This window comes from Corvus hawaiiensis, chromosome 1 (genome assembly GCF_020740725.1).
Source record: "Corvus hawaiiensis isolate bCorHaw1 chromosome 1, bCorHaw1.pri.cur, whole genome shotgun sequence".
In the NCBI taxonomy this organism is placed as follows: Eukaryota; Metazoa; Chordata; class Aves; order Passeriformes; family Corvidae; genus Corvus; species Corvus hawaiiensis.
The window spans coordinates 76523361-76540083 of NC_063213.1; the positions used below are offsets into that span (position 1 = coordinate 76523361).

Below are 16723 nucleotides of genomic sequence, written 5' to 3' on the forward strand. Positions count from 1 at the left end.
AAGGGAGAGTGTCAAGAGGATGGAGCTGGGCTCTTCTCAGTGGTGCCAAGCAATAAGACAAGAGTCAATGGGCAGAAACTGGTGCAAAGGACGTTCCACCTGAGTATAAGGACAAAGTTCTTTATTGTATGGGTGCCTGTGCACTGCAGCAGATTGCCCAGAGAAATTGAGGTAATCTCCCTCACTGGAGATACTCAAGAACCATCTGGACACAACGCTGTGTTATGTGCTCTAGGATGACCCCGCTTGAGCTGGGAGGTTGGACCGGATGACCTACTGTGGTCCCTTCCAACCTGACCCATTCTGTGATTCTGTGTTGCATTTTTGTACTGTTCTCCAAATTCAGACTTAACAGTGAGGCATAACAATTAATCTTACTTTGTCACTCAGTTACACAATATGTTTGAATTTCCATTAAACTTTGGCAACCTGTTATTAAATGGAGCACATATTTTGCTCAGTGATTATGATGATAAATTCTTGGTAGAGGGAATCTGCAGGATGAGACATAGTGTGAGACTGCTTATGAATCTCCTGGCAAATAGGCAGGACTCTTCCCTGTTTCTCACAGAGCTGTCAAAGAAACAATTAATGTGTTAGTGTGATCTTACACTGTAAAACGTCTTATGCTGCTGGCAATAATTATGTGCCCCAGCTGAGTAATTTTTTTTCTAAAGAGAATGAGATACCGGATAAATTGTAGCCAGTGAAATCAATAGCTTTTTATGCAAGGTCTGAAAGGCCATTTTCTTATGTTTTCCCTCTTCTGTGGAGAACAGTCATCAGAGTAGCTGAAATATGTCTGCAATAAATGCATTCATTTCTGTAGTTTTGATATGAGCAACAGTCTTATGCTTTGCTAAAAGCAGGTCTGCTTTTTCTATTCCTGTTTTACCAGATTTCTTTTACCTTGCATTAGGAAGTATAACCTCTCAGGAAACATGGCTGATATATAGAGATGCATGAAAATTGGGAGCCATTATAACATATTCAAGGACAGAATAACCATACAGATGTTAACTTTTCATGACACTGCTCCTGTGTTCTGCATGCTAACAAGACAGCTCTACAAAATATTTGAAGTCAACCCACACTATTGCTTCATACCTAGATGGAGAAAGAAAGAATGATTTTCCTCTGGAATTTACTGATCAGATCATGTAATAAGTTTTCCTGTGCTATTTAAACTGTGCAAGTAGTTAAAAATATTTCTCAATTTCTGAATTAAAATTAAAAATGCAGTATGGCATTTGTTGGTAGATTTAATTATGTAATGAGTAGTTTCAAAGATATGATGCTTGATGAGGAATTTGGATGAACAGTTCTGCAGCCATTATCTCCAGTGAGCTCTGTCAGCTGACTGAGGATGGGTTAGAGTAACTTAAGATATTGTGGTGCTTCTTCTTGCAAATATGGCAATGGTAGTAATGCAGTCACAAAGCCTGAGAAACCATGATGACTGGAGATAGCTTGGGGTTTATATTGTATTTATTCACCATTGCTAGAACTAGAATTTTACTGATGTGTTTGCTAATAACTAGGATTAATAATCTGACTTTTTTTATATTACTCTGATATCAGAATATTATAGAAGAAACTGTATATCTAATAGACTGATGTTACAAGGCATGACAAGAAAGGCACCAGAGGTCTTTGTGTTAATCCCCTGGTGTTGCAAATTAATCATGCTCTGTGTCTAAATCGTCTTTAAATTAATTTTTACGTCTATATCCTTCTACTACTGTTCAGAGTTCCTCAGTTTTAAACATCAAGAGATTGCAAATTCCTTCTTCTAAATACAATTCCATTTCTAGAAATCTGTTTTCCAAAGCCTACCACCATGCAGTTCTAGCCCTCTTCTACTTGAGTGTAATGAGACCTATGCAGTTTTACTAACTGCCTCTGTCAGTCGTATTTCCCTAAAGTAGTTTTGGAACACTGTTTAGTTTTGGACATGGTTTAAAAAGGGTATAGTTTTCAAAGTTTATTTTCAAAGATTCCTACATATTTTCTGAGAAGGCTAGCTGAATACAGCAGAGATGCAAACAGATGCAAACCTCTTCTGAGAGGAAAAACAAAAAGAAATAAGTTCCTGATATACCTGGAGAGGCTCATCAGTGTGTGTATATATCTTTGGTCTACTCACAGTGTTCATCTCTTTTTGCCTGCTGGAGTTGTCTTGGAGAACTGACTTGATTCATTTGAGGTATGGAGGGAAGATGCAGTATTGAGTAGGACAACTAAGGACAGAAATGTTTGTGTCTTACTGTTCATGGTACAAAAAAATAAAAATAAATAGTTTCTATAAAAGCCTTCTTTCAAGCATTAGTTTTGCTTTTCCTATGAAACCTTACCTAAATGGTCAGATAAAAAGATAGTGCACCACTGGCAACGTTCACTTTTGTTGTTTTCTTTTTTTGTAATAAAGATGAGTTAGAATGAGCAGTCTTCTGCATTTCCCGAACCACGCTTAGAGTAATTTGTCTTCTGAGGCATGTGACTAATGGCTTAAACATGACAACATTCACAAGTGTTTATTTCCATTTTGCAGATTTATAAGGGAACTAAATCTGTTCTATGTAAACAAAGCAAGATGAAATTCATGTTTATGATCTATGTATAAAAAATGTAAGGAGAAGAAAAAAAGGAAAGAAAGCTAATAAAATTGTCCTAGGGCCATAGAACTTTCACTTTGAAAACAGGCGTAAAGTCTGAAAGTTAAAAGCTTGCTTCAGGCATAGTGCAGAATATCATCAGAAAAATTCAGAAGCTGGAAGCCTCAGTGCTGGACCTTTTTGATATGTGGAATCAGTCTAATATGGCAGCAGTGTCCTCTTTCCCAACAAAGTAAGTTGTATTGAATACAGGGTAAGTGAGAATAGTGTCTATTTTCATGCATCTTGAGCTTTACCAAGATAGCAATGAAAGCTTAAATAAGGAAGTTCAGAGTAAGAACACTAGGAGAACATTAGCAGAACATGAACTGAGGAAAACCAGTCACCACTCATCACTGTTTCAGCTGCTTTAGTCATTAAGTATAAAGAAAGTATTAAATTATTAAAAAAAAACACTTTTGGAACAATAATGGAGACACAAGTATTCCCAAATAATTTTGGAATGTTCAGCATGAATGTGTATTTTATACTTTAAGAAAGTCATCCCAGCTTTAAAAATCACAGAACTAATGATCCTTAATGCTTAGGCTTAGCTTGATACAAACTAATTGCACAGTATAAAACGTATTATATCAACACTTCCTTTTAATTTTCCACCACTCTTTCAAGCTTTTTGCTGGTGTCCTTTTCCTAAACTGTAATACAAATTCATAAAAGTACCTTTTACCTTGAATTTAAATTCATTTTGGTTATTTCTTAATTAAACAAGATAATAGCAAGTATGCCTTACCTATTCAAAATATAAGCCAGCTAGCTTTTTTTTATAGAATGAGCGTCTCCCATTCCTGGCCATGAATACAAATTTTGGGCTGTATTCTATTAATGCATTGACAGTACAATTTCAAATGAATGTGTACTTTGGAAAGTAAGAGAATTTTTTCTGTGAATGATAGGGGAAAGAAATGTACGTCCTTGAAACAGAAAGTGCTAGTCATTGGAGCATGTGAAATCCCAGATGGGAATACTATAGGATCTGTTTTGTTTCACCTCTGAACAGTCACTATATTGAAATGAAATGTATTAATTGATCATGTTGATTACAGGTAAATATTTGATCAATCTAAACTGACTGATCTGCTGAAGTATGAAAATAGTTCAAAGCAGAATGCAGCTGGAGTTTCCTTTCACAAAGCTGACACACTGACTAGTCATTTCTTAATGAATCCTGGGGATTTAACAACATATTTGATCCATTTTCTTTATATGGCATCACAAACTTCATTCTAACTGTTCTTTAGCAGAAAAATAATAGTGGTGATTTAACCTTATGTGAGTTGTGAAGCTGAATGAGAAGGTAATGTGTCTTCTGTCCTCCACAGAGAAAACCTCTGCATGTTAAATCTAGTTGTGATTTTTCTCTTCAAGTGTAATATAATTAATTTTGCAATTGTTTTCTTCATCTTATTAATAGCAGTGCAGATAATTGGTGTTTGTTCTTGTTTATAAAGTTCAAAAATGCATATACTATCCTTATGAGAGAAAGGTAGTGTTATAACAAATCGATTCAGAATGAGAGCTGTAACAGCATCAGAAAATGGTGGTGGTTTTTTCCTTTAAAGAAGTGGGAGGAAATAATGACCTCTGTTACTGCCCTTGGCTAGAGGTCTGGTGGTTAAAACCATTTTGTGTTTGTTTGCTATAGAATTCATTATCAGATCTTCTCAATCTTAAATTAATCTCCATAAGCCTGATGATAATTACTGTGGCAGGTTTGTGGGTGTAGAGAGAATGAGGCAGAGCACTTGATCCGGCTTCCATGGTTGCTAGGGCAAGAATCTCATTGTTCCTAGAATGTGATTCTGTGGAAGTAAAACGGTGCATAATTGTGTTTTAATGACAATGCAAGCAAGCAGTTCACCTGAAGGTACTGGAAGGGTTGTTGCTGTCTGTTCTCCATTTCACGTAGCCCCTCCCAGTGGAGGTCAGCCAGCTCCAACAATTGTTGCTACATAGCCTCTACAGTTCTTTGGTGGCTGTTCCTACTAATGTTTAAGAAACCCCAAGCAAACAAGAAAACAAAACAAACAAACAAAACCACAAGACCCCCCCCAAAAAAGCAGCAAAAAGCCCCCATACTTGTTCCCTGCTGACCACTGCTTGGGGAAAAAGGCCCCATTCGTATTCCCTGATGAACACTGCTGGTTTGAAAGAAGATTTTGATGGATACACCAGCATATCATGGATACTGTCAATGGATACTGCAGCAGCAGTACTTACATGTAGTTACTGGCTTTGAGTGAATAAATATCAATTTGCATGCCCATTATGAGGTTTTGCAAGCATAATGTGTGCAAAAGCATTTATGTCAGGCACAGTGAGTATGCCTATAAATCTTGAAAGCAAATGTTAAGAACAAAGACATGTTTGAAGTACATAGGGAAACAGGTTGTTTAATGAGAAGCACAGGGCTTGAATTCTTGCAACACTGTTTCCTTTAGGTTTTTGTTCTGCTGTCGTCACAGGGTTTGAACTTTTCAGATGGTATCCTAAGTGAAATAGCTGCCATTTCTAACAGATCTGTTTTCCCTTTCTTTCATCTCGCTGTTGGAAGGAAGAAGGGGGATTAGCTGTGCATTTTAACATTTTTTTTTATCTGTTACTGAACATGAGCAAGCCAGTTCCTCCATGGTACAGTTTGTGGATATTCAATTAACCTTCCTTCCCAGGTGATCATTTCTGTCCCTGTGCTGTGACCTCCATTCCTAAGGCAGAACTGTTTGTGGGGCTGTAATATGATCTGAAGGAGAGAACAAGCGTGGGTTAAAAAGGAAAAATACTGTTTAAATGTAGATTAGTTCCCATATTGCATAATGGTGACTTCTTTGCCTACTCCACAGATACATGAATATAATTGAAGGACAAGAAACTATGTGACAAAGTATATGTTTCTGTCAGAGGTGGTTTCACTCTTAAATGTTTGTTTCACTGTAAAACTGTCATCTTGCAGAAGGAGTCACCAGGGTTCTGCATATCCATGCTCTGTGACCACTATGATTGTACACAAACAAGGGGATACCCAACCACCACTTTTTCAATAAATAGACTTCTGATAAAAAATATTAATGCAAACAAAAATAATCTTATATTTACCTTAAAGTTTAATAAGGATTTGTAGTCATCGAGCCTATATGAAAAAAAAAAATGTGTGAATATAGCAACATATAAATACTATACAGCTTGTATTAAAAAACAAAATAATAATAATTTTGGGAGCTGAATTAATTGTTGTCATTTTTATCAAGCTGAATTTGGCAGACCATTTGAGTGGAAATTACAGTGAACAATAAGTATTATAATGAAAACATGGGTAAGGATTATTGTAATATTCTAATTAAAAATATGTGATGCTATTGCAACATTTCTAGAATAAAAGCCTACTGTAAAATGGAAAACATGGCAAAATTCTTAGGGCTAAGCATAGTAGAGTTGTTTGGTTTTTTTTTTAATAGACTTGCCCAGAGCATAATAGCTGGTTTAATTAAATTAAATTGTGTAGCATATATAACCAGAATAATTCCAAGCTGACAAACAAAACTTAAGTGTCATAAATCATTTATTCAACTAGGTATGTTTGAAATGGGAAAGTACAGCATGCTCATAAAAAGACAGAAATCACATTATAATAGTTTTAGGTGACTAAATTTTCTACTTATTGTTAAGGAGCTCTTGAGACTTAAATAAGAAATTTTAGCACTCTGAAAGAAATTAGAATTCTAAGCACTTAGAAAGTCTTAAGCTAAGATCATGTAAGTGTGCAAGGATCTTAAATGCACTGTGATGTGTTTCACAAATAAACAATTCAGTATTCAGAATTCTGAATAATAAACTTCCCACAAATATATGAATTGATGAAAAAGTAAAATGGCCATCACTTAATTTTCTCACATTTAGCTAAGAATTTTCAGGTTAAAGCAGACCAAGATGTGCACTAAGATGCCAGAGCATCATGACGGGTCCTGGAACTGTTCATAGGGCAACAGTGGAAACATCTGAGAAATCTGGTATGGTCATTGGGCCGTTCTTCCTTGGTTGGTGGGATGCTATCGAGAAAACAGATAAGTGACATGTTAACTATTTCAGCTTCCATTCTTGCTAGATAACACATTTTATTGAAGAATTCTCCATTGAGTTATTCTTCCTTTTTTCTATATATTTTCAGTCTTCAAAGAAAATAACAGACTAAATTAAGCAGATTGTCTCTCACGTGGCCAAAGAAGTTAGAATTTCCTATTAAATACCATTGTCTACACTACAAGTATTTAATTTTTGTCAGGCCCTAGATATCAGATTTGAATTGATATTAGGTATTTTAGAGTTTTCACCTTAACATTTCCCATCCCTCAGCTCTTTTTTTTAGCTCTTGTTTTGTATCTAATAAACTGTAAAATACTGCAGTAGGCTACATGAAAGCACAAGTGAGCATATGACATTTGACCTGAAGTCCTGCAACTGTTGTTAAAAAGTCAGTGCTGTGATGTGGCTGTTCCATTGTGTTTTCCACAGTTCATTTGGCCTCATGACATGCTCAAATTGAGCAAACCCTTCCTGAAGTGTCGCTCTTACTCCCTTGAAATCTCCAGCAGCCAGGCTCACAGTAGTTAGTATCTCCCTTCACATTTGGGAAATAGATAGCAGGGGATACTTTTAGAGATAAGGAGCTTCTGGAAATAAGCTCCATATCATCCCAACATCAGGCCTTAGCTGGTCAGGTAACTCAGGGTATGCTATAGATGGGAGTAGATGTGTTTCCTTGATGATGGGAAACACAATGAAGGCAGATGGGTTTTCTCTCCGCGTCTTTCAAAACTTTTCAAGGAACTGTAGAGGTGACCCAATGCTTTCAGTGCCCTCCTGTCTCCCTTGATATGATTAACCACCTTTCCAAAGCTCCATGAATCTCATGAACTCCATATTTTCAGGATCTGAGAGGTGCTTTTTGTTTTCTAATGGAGATGATTTTAATACTTTCTAACAAAGCAATACTTGTACTGTTGGTTTCTGTGTTCTATTTACTTCAAGTAAATGATAAATAGGCCAATGTCAAAGGTATCTGAGATGAAGCTGGGGAACTCTGTATCTTTCAGGGAAAATAAAGGAGACTTGGAGATTTGGTGGTGGCAAAAGCATACAGAACTCATCCAACCCCGTGGAATAAGCCACAGAAAACCTGTCCCATAGCACTGATTACATTACAGAAGCTCTGTAGCTTCTCCCTAGACTCAGTAAATTCCCTGGCATCTGAGAAGACAAAGTGTGAAGCCAGTCCCCATTGCTGAACTAAGAAAACTATTCAAGCTTCCTTCCATTCATTTTTCCCTTCTAGGCATCTGATCAATGGAAGAATGACTGTGACATGAGAAAATCCACTTCTAATATCTGGAGCTGCATGTGAGCTATTACTGAATTCATAATAGCTGTCTCTCACACTGCCCATGGAGTCCCAGTCATTACTAAGTCAACAGTTTTCAAAACATCCTGTGACTCAAAACACAAACATAGAAATGTTATAGCTATTTAACAATATGCCTTAACATAATGTATCAGAAAAAAGACACGTGATTTTAGTTAGATTCATAAGCTTAAATATGTGTAAAATTGTGTTTGATGGGTTTTTTTTGTTTGTTCACAGGAAAAATGATATCATCTCATATAAAAGACAGTGTTGCTTTTAAGCAAAGCTGACACCCCTAGCACTCAGAATTGTTAAAGGTCTCCTGTTACTTAATGCTGGATTAAAAATATGATTATAGATCTGGAATTTGGATATATATATATATATATATATATATATATATATATTTATTTTGGATATGTATAGATCTGGAAGTCTCCTGTAGAGACTACTAAAAGTCTGAATTGATCTGTAGCATTGCAGCACTCAGCTAAACAGTGCATATTCACAAAGATTTTTGCACAAAAAATCACATGTGCTCATGTTAAAGGGTCTCCAGGTGTTTCAAGGGACAATATCTGCTTTAAATGTGATCTCAGATAATGCAGGTAGGTATTTGACAACTCAAAACAAACAAAAAACCCCCTCCAAACACAATATTGCAGATATTTAAGCTTATGAATCTAACTAAAATAATGTTTCTTGTTTCTGATCCATTATGTTAACACATCTTATTAAATTGTTTTTTTAAATTTCTATGTTTATGTTTTCAGCTTGAGTATATATTTCAAAACCACTGTTTCTACACAATTATTTGTAGATTTCCTCTTAATATCTCTCTCATTTTAAACATCAATATTTGTATTTCTAAGAGTATGCATGGCTATAAAGGAAATTATACTGCTTAGGGTAATGATAGGTTCCTGTTTTCCAAATTGCTTTTCCCATGACAAAACCATTACTGAAGAATTTGTATTGCTGCTTTCTGTACAGAAAAAAATTGTACTCATGTCAGGAATATGCATAAGTGCCTTTTCTCTCTTTGTATACAAAACGAGTAGTTTTTTCATTTTCTACTTATAATCCCTAAAAGCAGAACCACTTTCATGTTAGTGCCTTGATGCAGCAAGATAACCAGTAGTGAACCAAACATATTAGGATTTTCCAAGTACCCACCTGACTCAGGGCCTTTAGATATGCAAAGTCTTCTCCAAGGAGAGATGAATGTTATCCTGTGGTTTCTACTTGGTCTTACTGCTAAAGTTTAATATTTTTGTTCAATCTCTACCCTGAGAAAAGGAAATGAAAATTAAGTATTAATATCACGTAATTCAACAAAAGATCCACATCTGACTTGCATTCGTGCCTTTCAAAAATTGCAGTCCAGTATTACAAAGCACAAAGCTCCTCCTCAATGAGATTTACACTCATGGAATTCCACAGGAACTTAACCTAAACTGTGATGTGACATAATGTTTCCATAATTCATGTTTTCAGTGACTTTGATGTGGAATTAAATGTAACCTCAAAACTTGAGAAAGTTAAAATGTTTTGAACCATTAAGATCATATTCCTATAAGCCCTCTAAAAATGAAGTAAATAAATTTCCTAACCATAGACCACAGAGATGGCTTAAGCCATAGATGGCAGTTGTTGACTCTTCTGAATTTTGAGAGATAACACATCCTGTTTCTGCAAAACTGAGGTTTTTGACAGCTGCTTAGTATCTTCTTGGTACAATAGTTTGGAAGATCTCAGTGGCAGTTTGCAAAGATCAGTGATGTTTGGGGTGGCTCTTGGTGGATGTTTAAGGGACTCTATCTCTCCAGTTCCTCACAGACTCCAAGGAAATTAAACTTCTTGGGCTCTGGAACCTGTTCACTCACTCTAAGAATAAGCAGATGAGAGAATTCCCCGTCCTTTGCAGGTTCTAAAACTAAAAAACAATACAAAGCAGGTCAGTATTAGGATTGTGGTTGCACACACTGATGAACCACACCACAAGGATGAGCTAGAAAGGGAGGATGAGGAGAATGTTGGGTTAAGGAAGGAGAGGAGAAGAAGCTGAGACATGACATAATAAGAATTTGCTGAGTGGTGCAACCAGAGGGCAGTAGTCATTGCCTTAATGACCTGATGATCAGTAGCAAGAGGTTCCCTGCAGGGATCCATACTGGGACCAGTACTGGTCAATATCTTCATCAATGGCATAGACAGTAGGGTTGAGCAGACCTTCAGCAAGTTTTCAGATGACCCCAAGCTGAGTGGTGCAGTTGACAGACCTGAAGGATGGGATGCCATCCAGAGGGACCTGGACAGGCTCAAGAAGTGGGCACACGTGAACATCATGAGGTTCAACAGGGCCAAGTGCAAGGGGCTGCACCTGGGTCAAGGGAACCTCCAGTATCAACACAGACTGGGGGATGAAGAGATTGAGAGCAGCCCTGACGAGAAGGACTTGGGGGTGCTGGTGGACATGATCTGTCAGTGTGCACTTGCAATCCAGAAATCCAACTGTATCCTGGGTCACATCCAAAGCAGTGTGGCCAGCAGGGTGAGGGAGAAGAGTCTGCCTCTCTGCTCCACTCTGGTGAGACCCCACCTGCAGTGCTGCATCCATCTCTGGGGTCCCCAGTACAGGAAGGTCATAGAACTGTTGGAGTGAATCCAGAGAAGGATGGAACACTTCTCCTATGAAGGCAGGCTGAGAGAGTTGGGATTGTTCAGACTGGAGAAAAATGGCTCCAGGGAGACCTTCCAGTATGCAAAATGGACATACAAGAAAGATGGGGAGAGACTTTTCAGCAGGATCTGTTCTGACAGGGCAAGGGGTAATTGTTTTAAATTAAAAGAGTGAGCATTCAGACTACATAGACGTAAGACTTTTTTTACAATAAGGATGGTGAAATGCTGCCCAGCAAGGTGGTGGATGCCCCCGGAAGTATGCAAGGTCAAGTTGGATGGGGCTTTGAGTAACCTGATTTGGTCGAAGATGTCACTGCTCTTTGCAGGTTGTTGGATTAGATGACATCTAAGGGTCATTTTCAACCCAAACTAATCTATGACTGATCTTTGAAGGCCTGCAAGAGGGGGAAATCCACTGAACAGATCTCTTCTTTGTCTATGCTGAACACCAGCTCTGATCATGCCTTTATAACAAGGTGGTATTTTCAGTATTTCTGAAATTTATGTCTGAAGTCAGAAACAAAATTTATGTCTGAAATTCCGCTGTCATCAGACTGAGTGAAAAGTTGCGCCAGTACATTAACATTTTAAAAATTGAAGGTGAGGGAAATCAGTATATCCAGACAAGTGGGGTACATGTCCAGCCATGCTTTCTATGAAATTTTGCTGTGATAAAAGGCAAATTTATTTTTTAGCTGCTTTGCATAACCTACCTTTTGTTTTTTTTAAGAGAATATGGAATTCACTGCTACTCTGAAAGGCTGATTACATAGTCATGAAGCATTGTCAGAAAGGTGGGAGAGAAATGTATGACTGTCGGACTTAATTGGAGGAAATTACTTCTTTTAAAAAAGAAAACCTACTGTAAATAATGAGCACTAAAACAATAATACTTCTGAAACACTGTGCTTTGTGAATGAAGATAAAAGACAGGCTCTTAGCAGCTGAATGAAAAAATACAACAGAAGCAGTATTTTTTTTTCTCATTATGATGTAAAGATATATCTAGTTGCATGCAAAAACTGAGATTTGATTGTGACTTCAAGGTCAAGTTCAGTAAGGCTTACCTTCAAATGACTAGCCAAGCAGTCAGTTTGTCACCTGAGACTGCTGTACAACAATGGTCTTTGATCCTCAGATATTTCTGTTGTCTAAAATCATTATGCATCTGGCTTATTTAGTGCTATTATGTATAGAGAATTATTTTACATTATATGATGAGATTTTTAAACTTTATGGGCCTTTTGCACATGGTACCCTGACACAATTTAAAAAAACTGGTTTTGACAGAAAAACAAATTTTCCCCAAAGATTATTTGTTCACAAAGAATTTGTTCTTTCTGTAAGAAAAGGTTTCTTCTGGAAAAAAAATCCAAGACTGAAAACAATTTTGCTTTTCACTTTCACATCCACAGATCCATAAACATCTGTGTCAGAAAAATTTTGCAGCTTATAATGCCAACATGTGATGCTATTTCATTGCCCTTCCATAGGCCAGCTTTCCCAATATCTGTAAAACATACCTCTCCCTGCCTTGCACCATGAAATAATGTCAATGCAGTGTTGAAATATCTGTCTACGTGCACATAATATAAACTCCACAGTCTATTATTACCTTGTAAATATTACTGAAAAGGAAAAGAAAAAACCCTGTCCACCAACCCCTGTTAAAAAAAAAATCTAATATATTGGGATTTTTAGCCTTATCCACGTGGAGAAAGTGAGTGTAAAAAGAAAAAGGAACTTTTATTTATACAAAACATGCAATGAATGTGAAACCTCTAGAAATTTAAGGAAATAGTTGGGTTTATTTTACTGGTGAATGATATGTTTTTGCTTCAGGAATTACTCACATCTCATTGGTAAACCTGGGAGCGGATGAGCTTGACTTAGTCTACTGTCAGTTCAATGACTTTAGTAATACTTTAAAGGCTTTAATGTGACTGCGCTGAACTGCACAGGCTTTAATAGCAGCTTTCAAAAGCAGTGATGGGTTTGGTCTCAAGCCTGACTTGTCACTTAGGACTGGAGTTCTTGTAAACAAGTTTAGCAGATGTCGGTGTAATCATTTCATTCATATAATTCACTCTGCAGAAGTACTTGTTTCTCCTCGGGAAGGCTGAAAACAGATTATTTGTTTCTGTGTGAGCATACAGTCGTAGCAATCACCCATGGAAGAGCAGGAGACAGTTACTTAAAGGTGCACAGGAGAATGGAAAGGATTGTACCTACAGTTGCCTTAATTGTACAGTACTCAGGGAATAATGTGCCCTTGCAAGCAGTAGGCAGTTAAGGAAGACCTCAAAAAATGGTGCTTCTGCTTCCTCGACTCCAGGAGGTAGATACTCCACCTTCAGGAGCATCACCATCTCACTTGAGAGCCCTCATCAATGGGATAGTGCTACTGCAGCTGGCCTTTCAGGAATCAAATTGTGCCTTTGCTGAAGAGGCAAGAGAAGAGCCAAGTGCAGGATCAACATATTGGCTGTATGATGGCAGCATTCTGTAACCCAGGCAGGTCCCCTCCAAATGCAAATCATAATTTTACTGTTTCACTAGGGAAGAGAGAGGATAGCTGGTGAAAAATTTTAACAAGCCTCTACTCCAGGTTATATATGATCTTAGCCACCCAATTACAGCTGTTGTGCTTGGGGCAATAAGAGCGTAATTGTCTGGAGCTGAGCTGAAAGGGCAGCAACTTAGTATGATGAAAGGTGAGGTGAAATTCCTATTTTGAAAAGACTTTTCCATCTGAAAGGCTACTTCCAGGAGATCTGGAACAAATCATATTCTGCCAAAGATGTGCTGGATGTACAACTGGAAGAGGCTTGTACTGGTTGATCGTATCTCATTCCAAGGGACTGACACTATTTACGTTTCCTTTTGAAAGACATTATTTAAATTTCTTTTGTCTCCTTCCTCATTTCATAGAATATTTCAGTTTAATAGTGGTTAAAGAGGAACTCAACAACAGGTTATGGCTTGGAAATTCTAAGCCATAGGTGGAGGATTGGGGTTTTTTGAGGGGGAGGGGGAGGAATTATATGACAACAAAATCTGCTTGAAATGCCTGAAGTTTTTGGGGGCTTTCAAAGTCTGTTTTGGCAGCCTGACAGCTGTGTAACACAGACTCTGGGAGGCACTGCCAGCACAGCCTGGGTGGAAAGGTGCAGTGCTGCAAATGGCAGGCCCCTAGCATTGCTAAGGCTGAGGTACCATGGTACCCACCACATCTCATATCTTTTCTGACCTAGAGACGTTATTGGGTTACTGAACACTTGGGGCAGGACAGGGTCCGGCCATGGCACTGTGTGACCTCTTCTGCCACGTAGTCAGTGTCCTTAAGCAAATTGAATATATGTAGAGAGGATTCAACAGAAGAGCTTTAAGACAGAGGAAACTTCATTCTATCTGTTTCCCCCAGTATTTTCTGAGAGTCATGTCCTATCTGATTCTGAATTAGCATTGCTGTCTTGCTAGCACCTCCTTAAAATGGAAAACTTTTATTTGTGAGAACTTCCTTTAAGCAGAAAATGATAATTGGTTGGATAAATCAATCTCCTTCCCTCTTTGAATTTGGAATGTATCCTATATCTTCCAAAATTTAAAAGACTCAGATGCCTCTGCAATACTTTCTTGTTTATCCTATTCCCATTTGTACTGCATTTGAATCTGTCTAACCTGTGTTCCACATAAGTACCTCATGACAGTCCTCTGGGAAAGAGGGACTCCTTTGAAGTACAGAACAAGAAAAATAAACTTGGCTTAGAATTTCAGGTATGAGGCTTTGTGGAAAAGTGAACTTTTCGCTGAAGGTGGCTGTATGATGCAGGTAGGGTCAGGGTAATATAAATGTACACAACAAATTTGTATCTGTAGCATTTGGAATAGCCAGCCCTGGGATTTTTCCATGGTTATAGATACATTTTTCACTCTCCTACGCTCTTGTCAAACATAGAGAAACAAATCATGTTCTCACACCAAAATCACACAGAAACTACTGCTGCTTTTGTAATCTGGCTTGGTTTTGTTTTGTTCTTTTGTTTTCTGGAATAGTGTGGGTTTTTTTGGTGGTGCTTGTTAATTTGGGCTTTTTGGCAGGGAGGTGGAATTTTTTGGTCCAGTAATCTCACTCCAAGAATAGCCAACTAACTAAAAGTGAAAGAAAAAATTCTGCAAGAAGAGCAAGCACTTGAAAATAGGGGGTGTTAGTGATCCTTTTGTTGTTGTTGTTGTTGTTGTTGTTGTTGTTGTTCTCAGAATATGCCTTCACACCATCATTTTTCTAATCTGCATCCTAATGCATAAAAGAATGAAAAGGGGTTTCACTATGCTTTTTTGGGGTTCAACTTCTCTCTTCTCTCATTTCCTCCTGTCAGCTGTTCTGATGCTCAAGTTTTGGATCACTCATTAAAGCAAGGGAGAAAATCTCATTACAGAAAGTATAAAAGGGATACAGAGATATGATAGTTGCAACAGTTTGCACCTTTACTGCAGTGTTTTTATTATTATTTTTAAATCAGTGAAGACAAGTGCTTTGTTGTTGCCAAAATTTGCAAGATGAGTTGCAAATTATATGAGGCTGGTGCTGAGGTTCTTCTTCTCTTAAGAAGGAGAGGATCTTCATGCATTCCCTGTGAAGAGCACAGAACTCTTCACCTCTTGAAAACAGCTTTTTCACCTCACAAGGACAGCATGACAATGGCAGAGAAGTCACTGCAGGCATGTTTCACTCTCTAACCAGCAGGGCACACTGCAGCGTGCAGAAGCCTGGCTGTCTCCCTGCCTCCTCAGTCCTGCAGTCTGAAGCAGCCATTTGTCACTGCTCCGGTTACAGTCCTTGGGGCCAAACCTTGTAAAGGGCTGAATACTTTTAATTGCCTCTGAATTCACTCAGCAGCTTTTGGGAGATACCCCTGGTTTGCTAATTCCTTTTCATCATCACCTGCTCTTTTTCCATGAACCGTGAAGATTACAGGTGATACCAGCTTTTACTCATTGAATCCAGTCCCCACACATACTGTCAATATAAAGGTGAAAACTGTATCCTAGAATCAATGGTCTTGAGCCTTTGAGTCCCCTGAGCTTCTCTATGTTTAGATTATTATGGAAAGAATATAATAATTAAAATTGTGTGAATAAGCTATGATGAATAATTTATCATACAAATTCCTCTATTTTGTCTCTTAGGAATATCTCAAAGTAAATTGACTTCTGTTTGTTTTTTGAGTGGTTCATTGTCCAAGGAGCACTTCGCTTTCATGATTAATAGTTAACTCTACCTTTCATCTGGTTCTGTTTTGACTGTTTCCTAGTCTTGATTGCCCAAACAAATCACACTGGGATTTACCTTTATTCTAGAATAAAGAAAAAATACTGACATAAATATTTTATAATGCCATTGCAAAATCTCTGAGTAAAATAATTAATGCTTTTCAATTGTTCCAAGTGAGTGACTGAGGTATCTTTTTACATAAAAGCCTCCAAACTACTGAGCCACTAAAGACACACATGTAGTTGGTGCCATGGCTGGGTTTCCCAGAATACAGGTCACAGTATCTAGAAAATGATCTCAGCTACCCAGGTTGTTTAAAATATGTCCCACATACAAAAATGGACATGAAAATTTTTAATTCATCCTTAATGCAAAAGAAACTTGTATAAAAATACTCTAATTGAGAGATTTTTGGTGCAGCTTTAAGTAAAATTTCAGTTTAATTTATTTGTTACCCAGTAAGTCTGTTGTGCTGCCAATGATTTTATCCTGCTTCTTGCTTTGAAATCAGGCTCTTAGATTATAAAATAAGCACGCAACTACTATCTGCAATAGAAGTGTCTGGTACACTGACAGGGGTTGGCAATTTGTATGCTCAACCTTCATAAATCAGAAAATTAGTACCTTTGAGAGGATATATCCTGAATAAGTGTAGAGATATTGGGGGGATTCACCTTAAAAAGTATCACCAAATAA

The 16723-nt window shown here is 37.6% G+C and overlaps 1 long non-coding RNA gene across 1 annotated transcript; it reads left to right on the forward strand.

Moving 5' to 3' along the window:
- Window positions 1-223: 223 nt before the first annotated feature.
- Window positions 224-16181, forward strand: LOC125322829. Its single transcript, XR_007202237.1, has 3 exons — window positions 224-315; window positions 12784-12788; window positions 16170-16181. It is a non-coding gene; the product is annotated as an uncharacterized LOC125322829 (long non-coding RNA).
- Window positions 16182-16723: the final 542 nt, after the last annotated feature.